Here is a 10,782-nt window from a genome sequence, read left to right as displayed (position 1 = left end):
CACGGGGTGATCTCAACCACCTCAAATCAGAGAGTCGCCGTGTTCTGTAGCTGGCAGAGAGCTTAGTGAATTACAATAATCCATGCTGCACGGCCAGCTTTCTCACAGCCTCCCATCTTGATTTAGAGCAGGGTTGGCAAACTTTGTCTGTAAAGAACCAGATAGTAAATCTTCCCGGCTTCGTGGGACGTGTGGTCTGTGTTGCAGCCGCTCAGCTTTGGGTTGTAGAGCAAAACAGCCACGACGCTGTGCGAACCAAACAGCGAGGCTGTGCCCCATCCAGCTCTACTTACAAAAGCAGAAGGGCTGGATTTCATCCAGCCGGAGCTGGACGGCTCTGACCCCCGACATGGGTGCACTCACAGGGGACGTCCACCCCTCCTCCAGGGCAAGGATGCCTCTGTCTCCATCCTTCCTGCAGCTGGTCTTGGAAAACAGTTGCAGAAGCAGACATCATATTAATGAAATTCCTTGCCCTGCCAAACTCTACAAACAGGCTGTCACGTTTGAGAAGAAATGATATTCTGGTGCAGCAGTTTAATAAAAATCTGAGCGGCTGCGTGAAGCCCCGGGGCTTCTCAGGGCTTCACCGTGGAGTCAAGGGGTCTGGAGTTAATAGGTGTGGTTAGAAGCCTGTGGCCTGAGTTTTCACGCGACCCCCAATTCCCAGGAACGTTCACTTGCCTCCACATACTTCCTGTCCAGAGAATCCTGCATATGGTCTACAGGGATGTACAGACACTGAAGTTGGGGGCATCTGGGTTGGACTCCCAGATTCGCCTGGGGTGACCTTGGGCAGGGCCTCTTTGCCCCGGTTCCTCAGTGACTCGGATGACGGGCAACTGTGAGGGCCGCGAGGGGCGGCTGGGAACAAACAGCCGGCAGGGTCCACGGGCCGGGTCAGGAGCCGCAGGTGCCTCCTTCCCTGTGCTGTCTGTCCCCTGCCCTGCCCTAGACACCGGATCTCAGGGCCCCCTTCCTGAGCCTCTTTTGCCGCCTCTAGTAAAGGCTTCTTATGTTTCTTTGACCACACCATAAAGGATTCTGGAATAATTCTCTGCCAGAGGCAGTGGAGCTGCCGGCGTCTTGTAAGACAGCTCCGTTCCAGGTGATTAAGGGGAGCAGCCAGGGAGACAGGTGCAGCAGCGTGAGGCCATCCATTTCCGTGACGCCCTGCTCAGGGAAATGAGCCCCAGCTCAGATTTTTCCGAATTTCCCCTTCAAACGACCCCGAGACCGGGGGGGCCGGGGGGGGGGGAAGGACCTTGAAGTGAAATCCAACACAATCTCAATGTCGTAAAGGGTTTCCGTGGTGCTGGACCCTCTCCAGACCCCAGGATGCATGTACGTATACCGTGCCCCTACCTCTCCAGGCAAGGGGGCCTGTCCTGCCGTGTTGGTCTCTCCTGTGGACTGGATGAACCTGTGTTTATTTAAAGCCCATCTCAGTTACTAGGTAATCAGAGACAGCATTGCCATTGTGACTAAAGCAGAAACACCCGCAAGCGGGAAATACACTCAAAGCGCTTAGAGGTGCCTTAGTCTTCTGGAGGTCATCTCACACCCCTGCTCTCCGGGACATCATCCCAGCGCAGGGGGCCAGGCCAGCTGCCAGGACCCTGCAAGGGTCTGCGGGGAGGGTCCGCAGGAAGGAGTGCTGTTGTAGGTGTCACCTGTCCACACCCCCCGGCCGTGCCCCGGCCACGTCCCAGGTGCAGGCGCTCAGCAGAGCTTACTGCCTGGACCTAGGGCTGCATCCAGCACCTCTGAGCCCGGCCCCAGCTCAGCCCGGCGGGTCGGAGCTGGCTGCCCGTTTGCTGTGGGAACTTGGGAAGCAGACACCGTACCTGAGCCTCTCAGGTGTATCTTCCAAACCTTTGCTTCTTCTCTGGAAGGAATGTTTAGAGGACCTTGAGCCATGCGTTCTGGAGGCCAGTGGGATCTCGGCCTCCTGCACGCAGCTCCGGCACACACGCACAGAAGTGCTCTGCCCGCCCGGAGGGCAAGGCCCGTGGGCTTGCTCACAAACAGGACAGGACGGTGCACATTGCTTGTCGCAAGGCCTGCCCACTTGTCACCAGCCTAGAGGCATGCGTGGCATTGGGCCCTGCGGTGCCCACTCGTCACTTTAGCTGCATTCTCCTCTGCTGAACAGAACAACTGCTAAAGTGACCTCCAGCTTAACTCACCCTCACCCTGGCCCTGGGGCCTTCCTGTCCCTTCTTTCTCTCTTCTCCACACCCTCAGCTTGCAGAGGCCGCTGTGTTTCTCTTTCTCCAGAGAAGAGGCCCGAGTAAGCCCGGGGGTGGTGTGGTGTGTGTGTGTGTATCAGGGCAGTGGGATGTAAGAAGCCCCCTGGGTGGGTCTGTGAGGCCTCTGGGCAAAACCTAAGAACAACGCTCTGAACCTTCACCTGGGCGCAGAGACCTTGTCCTGGCCTCCAGGGGGCCGGGAGTTACAGTAGCAGAGCAGACAGCACCAGCACCAGGTTTTGACAGGTGTGCAAAACAGACGACCCCGCAGCGGGCATTGCTCTGTTTTGGGTGTCTGCGGGGGGGCGGTCAGGAGCCTGCCTGCGGTGATGGGGGTAGCCTGGGCCCCGCTGCTTGCGTGTGGAGAAGAGGTGGCGGAAGATACGAGGGGGGAAGTGAGTCAGGAGGCTCACACAGGTGTCCAGGTGAGCAGGGCAGGTGTGGTAGGAGAGAAGGCGAGAGGAAGGGACAGATTGTCTTCGGAGAATCACTGCCCAGGCTTCCTCATGGGGGGCAGGGGGGGCAAGATAGGGCCTCCTGCTTTCAGGCCTGAGCAAACGAACGAAGGAGGGGCAGGCCTGGAAGAAAGGTTCAAAACTTTGGGTCTGTTGAGCTAAAAATGCCCTCCTAATAGCTGGTGGGAGTGTAAACGGGTACAGTGTTTTTGGAGAGCAGCTTATTAATATCTATCAAAATTACAAATGCACACATTCTCTAAATACAGCCACACCCTCCTGGCAACTTATCCTGCAGACGAACCTGCACCCCTGAAAAGTGAAGATGTTCAAGCTTATCCGTTTCGTTGCGGCACTGCTCACTTTAGAAACAAGTTGAAAGACACTCAGCGCTCACCACTGGAGGGAATGTTAAAAAAATTACGGTCCAGCCAATCACGAAGTAGGATACCAGGCAGCCACGGAGCAGAGCCAGGAAGCCCTCCACGCTGACACGGAAGGTCTCCGATAGGTCAAAGTCAGCACAGCACGCAGAGGACACTCCCATTTGTGGAGAAAGGGGGACCAGGATGGCGTTTACAGCTGCATAAAGTTCTCTTGGAAATTACACGAGGCATAACGAGAGTGGGGGACAGAGTAGAGGGAATGTGTGTTTGCTTGTAACCCTCTAGACTTACTTGGTTGAGTTTCTTTTTACGTTGAGACGCCCATGCACGGGCAAGGCCCAGTGGTGGTGAGACCTCAGGGCAGCTTCACAGAGGGAGGAGGCCCTGGCCGATGCCGCGTCATCCTCTCTCAGACTCCAAGTCCCTCCGCCATCGGATCCTGGTGGCTGTATCCCCCCAGCACGGAACACTCTGCACTCTTCCCTTACTGGCTGTCCTGGTCGTCACCTGCCACCTGTGCCCCGGTACGTGGCGCTCACAGCGTGTGCAAAGGAGCTCCACATGCCCAGGTTGAGACTCGTCAGCTTCTGCAGTAAGAGCCGGGCCGGGAGTCTCAAAATCTACACCCGGTGTCCCACATGTACAGAAATGCAGTTCCCTCTTCTCTAGTACCTGCTTCCCCGTGGCCCTCGAGCCCGAAAACTGCACGGAGTGCACGTCTCTCCTGGGCCTCTGCAGGGTGTTCAGTCCAATGCAGTAAGTTCTCGGGCGGTTTTAAATATTACTGTCTCAAGGCCAAAGCGGAGTCCTCTCAGGGTAAGCACCGTCTGCAGTGACTCTGCCCCCTCTGCCCTCCCCAGGGGCACATGGGGGCAGGGGGAAGGGTCTCTGCCCTCCCCACCTCAGGTCCTCACATCTCCCGGCCCCAGGGGGCTTTCTCTCTTAGGTAGGAATGACCTTGACCTTATAACTGCTGTCCCCTGGTGATTTGCTGTATGATTTACTTTCCAGTTACGCCTCCAAGCTTTGATCTTAAAAAAAAAAAAAAAAAAAGTCATTTTGTGGGTTCTGAGAAATCCTTTGCTCTCACTTGACAGCTCAGCTTTCCAAAGCCTCACCATAGACTTAAAAGCCCAGGTTGAAGCTCAGAGCGGGGCAATGATGTCATTGTTCCAGGCGAGTTCTGTCTCCCTTTTTGGGCCGTCCCCAGAAGTCTGTGCTTTGCAAAAGGAGGTTCAGTGGTGGTCATGAGTGTCACCGTGTGTCCTAGAAGGTGAGAGCTTGTGCTCCTCGTGCCAAGTTCATATCAGCAAACCTGGCTGCCAGGCGGGACTCGCTTCCCTCCCCTGGAACACACGCCATCCCCCCGTCGGTCTGTGCACTCCTCCCCCGCCAGGAGCCCACTTTCTCCTGCGTGGGAATGAGCCTTTTCCTCCGAGAAGGCAGCGGAGGCTGACTCTACAGTCATGGCCAAGATTAAGGCTCGAGACCTTCGCGGCAAGAAGAAGGAGGAGCTGCTGAAACAGCTGGAGGACCTGAAAGTGGAGCTGTCCCAGCTACGCGTGGCTAAAGTAACAGGCGGCGCGGCTGCCTAACTCTCCAAGATCCGTGTTGTTCGCAGATCCATCGCCCGTGTACTCACCGTCATTAACCAGACTCAGAAAGAGAACCTCAGGAAATTCTATCAGGGCAAGAAGTACTAGCCCCTGGATCTGCGGCCCAAGAAAACGCGTGCCATGCGCCGCCGGCTCAGCAAACACGAAGAGAACCTGAAGACCAAGAAGCAGCAGCGGAAGGAGCGGCTGTACCCACTCCGGAAGTACGCGCTCAAAGCCTGAGCAACCAGGTGTCAATAAAACAAACAAACTGGAAAAAAAAAAAAAAAAGGCAGCGCATCATGGGGTGAGAGGTCATCTCCGCCCAATCCCCCCATGCTCTCTGGCCAGTCTTGGGCCTCCGTGGACCTACAGGGATTCCAGTTGGGAGTCACACAGACCATGAACTTCCCTTCCATTTCCCAGGACCGCTGAAGCTGCCTGCAGCCTCTGTTGTGGGATACAGCTTCCTCCAGACGCCTAATCTCCCCAGGAAACCCCTGGACCCAGCTGACACTGTGGAAATTGCCCTTGCATCCCTGAGAAGGAACGCTACTCCTCAAAACTCCAGTGTTGGGATTAACAGATGCACACTATCGTATATAACATAGATAAACCACAAGGATGTACTGTATAGCACAGGGAACTATAGTCGATATCGTGTAATAAACTATAATGGAAAAGAACTGAAAAAAAGGAATATAGGTGTATACATATATATGTGTCATGGAATCACTTTGCTGCACACCTGAAACAAATATACTATTGTAAACCAACTATACTTCAATTAAAAATAAAGTAAAAATCAATCTTGTGTTGCCAAAGGATAAGTACCGCCCAGCTACTTCTGCCCCAGCACTTCTCCCCCTGCCGTTTAATCTCATTCCAGAGATGAAAAGCCCCTGCACACAGCTCTTAGGGTGACTTGAACCCTGGGCGTTTACGCCCCATGGTTTAGGGTGCAAACATGCTATCTTTACTTTTAAACTCTAGAGGTTATCTCCTCTTGCTCTGAAGCTCCCGTTCTGTCTAGTACTAAAAATTCAACTTATATTTTGCTGTATGACACACTCTTTCATTTTGGATTAGTCTCTCCCTCTCTCTCTCTGTCTGTAAATTAGCAGTCACTTGAAAGTTTAAACACCCTATATAGTCCAGTTCTCCCATAGTCTTCCTTTCCCTTCCTTTCCAGTAGTGGCATGGGAACAGGGGGAGATCTTATGCATCCGGGGCATCGGGGCAGGACCTCTGGTCCACTGGGGAAGGACCAAGGCTGGTGTAACCCGCATCTTGGTTTCTTACTGGGGACCATGCATTGCCGTTCCCCTGGGCTCAGCCTGAGTCCAACATTTTCCCCTAATGAGGAGCTCCCGCCAGGTCTCTCCAATGTCAGTTGTTTCCCCAACTCTTATATATATATTTTAAAATTTGACCGCGCTGGGTACCAGCTGCGGCACGCAGGATCCTTAGTTGCAGCATGCGGGATCTTTAGTTGCGGCATGTGGGATCTTTCATTGTGGCACGTGGGATCTTTCACTGTGGTGCGTGGGCTCTCTAGTTGCGGCATGCAGGCTTAGTTGCCCCGTGACATGTGATATCTCAGTTCCCCGACCTGCAGGGCGCCCTGCATTAGGAGTGCAGTGTCCCAACCACCGGACCACCAAGGAAGTCCCGCTTCCCCAAATCTTAAGTCTCAGCCGGCCCCTCCCAGACAGTGGAAGTTGTGTTAGGGCTGCCTGGCATCCTTCTTCCTAACTAGAGAGTTTCCCATTTTATAAGCCCCATGTCCCAGGGCTGGAAGCAGATCGCACTCCCTGGTCTTCCCGGGGGCCTGGCCTCCTGACTCGGGCTCAGCTCATCAGATGCTCCTGTACGAGGCTGATCCAGAGCCAGTGATGGAGAAAAGCAGGAGGGAAGGGATGGCTGGAGAGCAAGGTCTCTGCGAGCGGCAGTGACAATGCCATCTCTCTAACGCAGCCTCCTGATGGGGTCGAGTGTTGTTTCTGGTTTCGTTCCCTCCGAGCCCGAGTCTCTGCCTTCCCTGGGGACTGTCAGCTCCCTAAGGTCCCTAAATACATACTTTTCTAAACTGGCAACTGCTGTCTGCCCCTGGAGGCGATCTGCGCGCCTCTGCCCGGAGAGGCTAATCTCCAGAAGTCTCTGACCACCTGCGATTTTTTCTGCCCCATCAACAGACTCTAAGGACATCTATTCTGTGAGAATCCTGCAGGTGAGGGTGTCACTCACAACCCTACTGGTTAAGCAGGATAAGGGATGGCTAATTAACAACCCTGATACTGTTTATGGTTGCTACCCATTTTTCTAGGAAAGAAGTCCACATTTTTCACCAGATTCCCAAATGAGATTGTTTCCCCTTGAGTTAAAAACCACGTTATCTCGGGACTTCCCTGCTGGTCCAGTGGTTAAGAATCCGCCTTCCAATGCAGGGGATGTGGGTTCAATCCCTGGTCGGGGACCTAAGATCCCACATGCCACGGAGCAACTAAACCCCTGCGCCACAACTAGAGAGCCCGCGTGCCGCAATGAAAGATCCCGCGTGCTGCAACTAAGACCCATGGGGCCAAATAAATAAATAAATATTGTTTTAAAAACCCCAAAACCACTTATCTCCCATATGGTTTCCAGTTCTAACATTCTTGTGATTTTTGAGATTCTAACACAAAATGATAAGCCGAACAAAAGAGATACCTTCTCCTCACTTGTATCCTATTATCAACAATATTAATGTTTGGGCGTTTATTATTTTTAATCTCAGGGAACACTGGAGAGGTCATTGATGCATAGAAGCAGGGGCACAGTGGCCAGAGCTTGGCTAAGGTGAATCACCGCTGACAAACCAGGATCTTGGCTACTGGAGGTCAAAGTTCGTGAAGTTCTTCTACAGCAGAAGGAGACGTAAAAGAAAATCCTTTCATTGTAGATATTTTTATCTTCTCCAAGTATAATACTTCTGGGTTATTAAATGAATTGATTTCATTAAAAGTATCTCATTGGCGCTCTCCGTACAAGTACAGTTGCGTATTTAGTTACGTGACGTGGATCTGATTTAATTCTCATCTTCTTGTGGTCAAGGTTTATCTTCAGCATCTCCTCCTGTGTCTTTTCTTGTCACTTTATATTTCCTGTTTTTGATACACCATTGTCAGAGTCTCATAAATGACGTATCCTCCCACTTTGGGAAGACAGTACTAGGCAGCAAACGCACTGTGTTTTTGTGGATGAATGGCTCAGGGAAAGAACTATATGTCTTCTTTAAGCTAATGGCTTTCTTAAAATCTTATAGCAATCTTTATGATCTAACTTTCAAAAGGAATTTATTAGCTTAGGTTCCTATGAAAAGATAATTTATAAAGTCACCGACTGTCAGTCATAGCTGTGAGGACATAAAGGAACATAATAATCTTTTTTTTTGATAGGACTGTTTTTCTTCTGAGTCCTATGGTATGAAGGACTACAGTAACAAGTTCAGTTAGTATGACCGATTTATAAATATAATTTCCTGTTTAATGTAGGTAATTAAAAATGTGTGAGATGGTAGGGATGTACAATGGTACAGCCACTTGGAAAAACCGTCTGGAAGTTCCTCAGATGATTAAACAGAGCTGACAAAAGAATGAATCAGTTGATCTAAGAAAGAAATGGAAAATTTTATTTATGCCAAATTTGAGGTTTCTAACCCGGGAACAGCATCTCAGAAAACCCCGAGAATTGTCCTGCCCATTAGCAGTCCAGGCACAGTTATGTAAGTTTTTTGAGGCAGAGGGCTGGACAGAAAATGAGATATTATTCACAGCTTACACAGTCCAGAGCTAAGCGCTATTGTGGTCCCTTACGAGATCAAGAAGGAACGTTATCTTCAAGGAGTTGTCTCGACGCTGGGAGAAGTTTGCTCTTTATGGCTGAGCAGGTATTTCTGCCCATGGGAGGTTTGGTCGATGCCTAATACAGACACACAAGGCACAGCATGGGGAGAGAGGAGGCCAAAGGGCAAAGAAGATTTTGTATGTTTAAATCTTTCTGGTCTTGCCATAAATGTGAGTTTTATTTCACAACAGTTACTGTATAACCCAGCAATTCCACTCCTAAGCATATTTCCCCCAAAATGAAATACGTCTACACAAAAAGTTGTTCGGGAAAGTGTATAGCAACATCGTTCATTGCCTAAAGGTGGAAACAATCCAAGTGTCTACCAGTTGATGAATGGATAAAAAAATGTGGCGTATCGATCCAGTGGAGTGTTAGTCAGTCATAATGAGGAATGGAATACTGATACATGTCACAATATGGACGAACCATGAAACCATTATGCGAAGTGAAAGCGGCTGGTCACAAAAGTCCACATGTTATGTGCTCTAGACTGAATGTTTGTGTCCCTCCCCAATTCAGATGTGGAAACCTGACTTCTAATGTGATGGCATCAGGAGGTGGGCCTTTGGGAGGTAATCAGGTAATGAGGACAGAGCCCTCATGAGTGGGATTAGTGCCTTTAATAAAAGTTACTCTAGAAAGCTCCCTTGTCCCTTCCCCACGTGAGGACGCAGTGAACAGATGGCCATCTCTGAACCGAGAAACGGATTCTCCAGGTTTGTTGGCACTTTGAGCTTGGACTCCCCGATTCTAGAACAGTCTGCTGTTTAAGCCACACAATCTGATATTTTTGTTACAGCAGCGCAAACGGACTAAGATATTATATGATCCCATTCAGAGGAAAGTCCAGCATCGGAAAATCTATAGAGACAGAAAGTAGATTAGTGGTTGCTCAGGGCTGGGGGAGTGTGGGAGGGTGGGTGTGGCGAGGTGGAGTGATAGCTAAGGGATGTGGAGTTTCTTTCTGATGTGATGAAAATGTACTAAAAGTGACCCTGGTGATGGTTGCACATACCTGTGAATGTACTAAACATCATTGAATTGTACACTTGAAACAGGCGAGTCTGTGCTGTGTGAATCATATCTCAATAAAGCTGTTTATTAAAAAAAAAAAAAAGATGGCCCAGAAAACATTTGTTTACCAAACATTACTTTGTATCTTCTGTGAGTTACCTTACTTCCCCTTGAGACCTCAAACCCCTACCTCCTTCTCCTTACCTCGCCTGGCCTCACTGCTTTTGGAATTCTTCATACTTATGTACATTCCCTGTGCACAAGTAACGTCGTTGAGTTTCTCCTGTTACTCTCCCTAGGTCATTTGAATTGCCAGACAAAAGAACGAGGAGGGGAAAGAGGGGAAATTTCCCCTTCCCCACAGTTGGCGTAGTTGGAAGGATACTTCCCTGGCTGGGAACATCTGGCTGAAAAACTGCCTTCTCTGGGTGGAAAGCTGCTTCCTCCTGAAGACGGATGCAGGTGAAGAGATGCTGGGACACCTGACAAAGGCCAGCAGAAGGTGATACTTCTTAGCATGCCGGCCTCCCAGAATCTGTCTGTGGGGTTCAGGGGCACGAATGTGGTGAGAATCTCCTTCTTTCTGTCTCTAAATTTAGACCAGCAGGAGAAAATATCTGTGGAACTAATTCCCTGGCTCAGTGACACTTGGTTGGGAATTTGGTAGAGCACTCTTGGTGTGTTCATCCTCCCTGCCCCTCAGCCCCCCAGAGATGGTTACTGTCTTTCTTTGTCTGTATTGTGTCATTTGTCATAAGAAGGAAATTCCACAGGGTGGGATACAGCCACAGGCCCTATAAGCCTGTTGTTCAGGCCAACCTCACAGACCATGAGTCTGTGTAGACAAACACTGCTGTGGGTTGATAGACCCACGAGGTTAAAGCTAAGGGACGTCTTGGAAGCCACAGCTGCCCCATTGGTGGGTACAAGGCAAGCATTTAATAGACATTAGGGTGCTCACCCCCTCAAGAAGACACCCGCGAGGGGGTAAGCTGGTCACAGAACCTGTCAGGTTGACACTAGGTCACCCACCAACCTCAAGAAAATTTCCATGCAACAAGGTACTCTGTAGAATGTTCCCCAGTCCCCACCCTCCCAGGCCTTAGCATGACTCCAAGGAACTCAAGACCCAGGCAAACTGTTAATGGGCAGATAAGATAAAGTCGAAGTCTTCCTTTCTGTCTTGTTCTAC

General features: G+C 50.6%; 1 pseudogene; it reads left to right on the top strand.

Moving 5' to 3' along the window:
* The first annotated feature begins 4,525 nt into the window (after window positions 1-4,525).
* On the top strand, window positions 4,526-4,979 carry LOC132507012 (large ribosomal subunit protein uL29-like; annotated as a pseudogene).
* Window positions 4,980-10,782: the final 5,803 nt, after the last annotated feature.

The sequence above is a fragment of the Lagenorhynchus albirostris genome, chromosome 16 (genome assembly GCF_949774975.1).
Source record: "Lagenorhynchus albirostris chromosome 16, mLagAlb1.1, whole genome shotgun sequence".
Taxonomy (NCBI): Eukaryota; Metazoa; Chordata; class Mammalia; order Artiodactyla; family Delphinidae; genus Lagenorhynchus; species Lagenorhynchus albirostris.
This window is presented reverse-complemented; position numbering and strand designations above follow the sequence as displayed.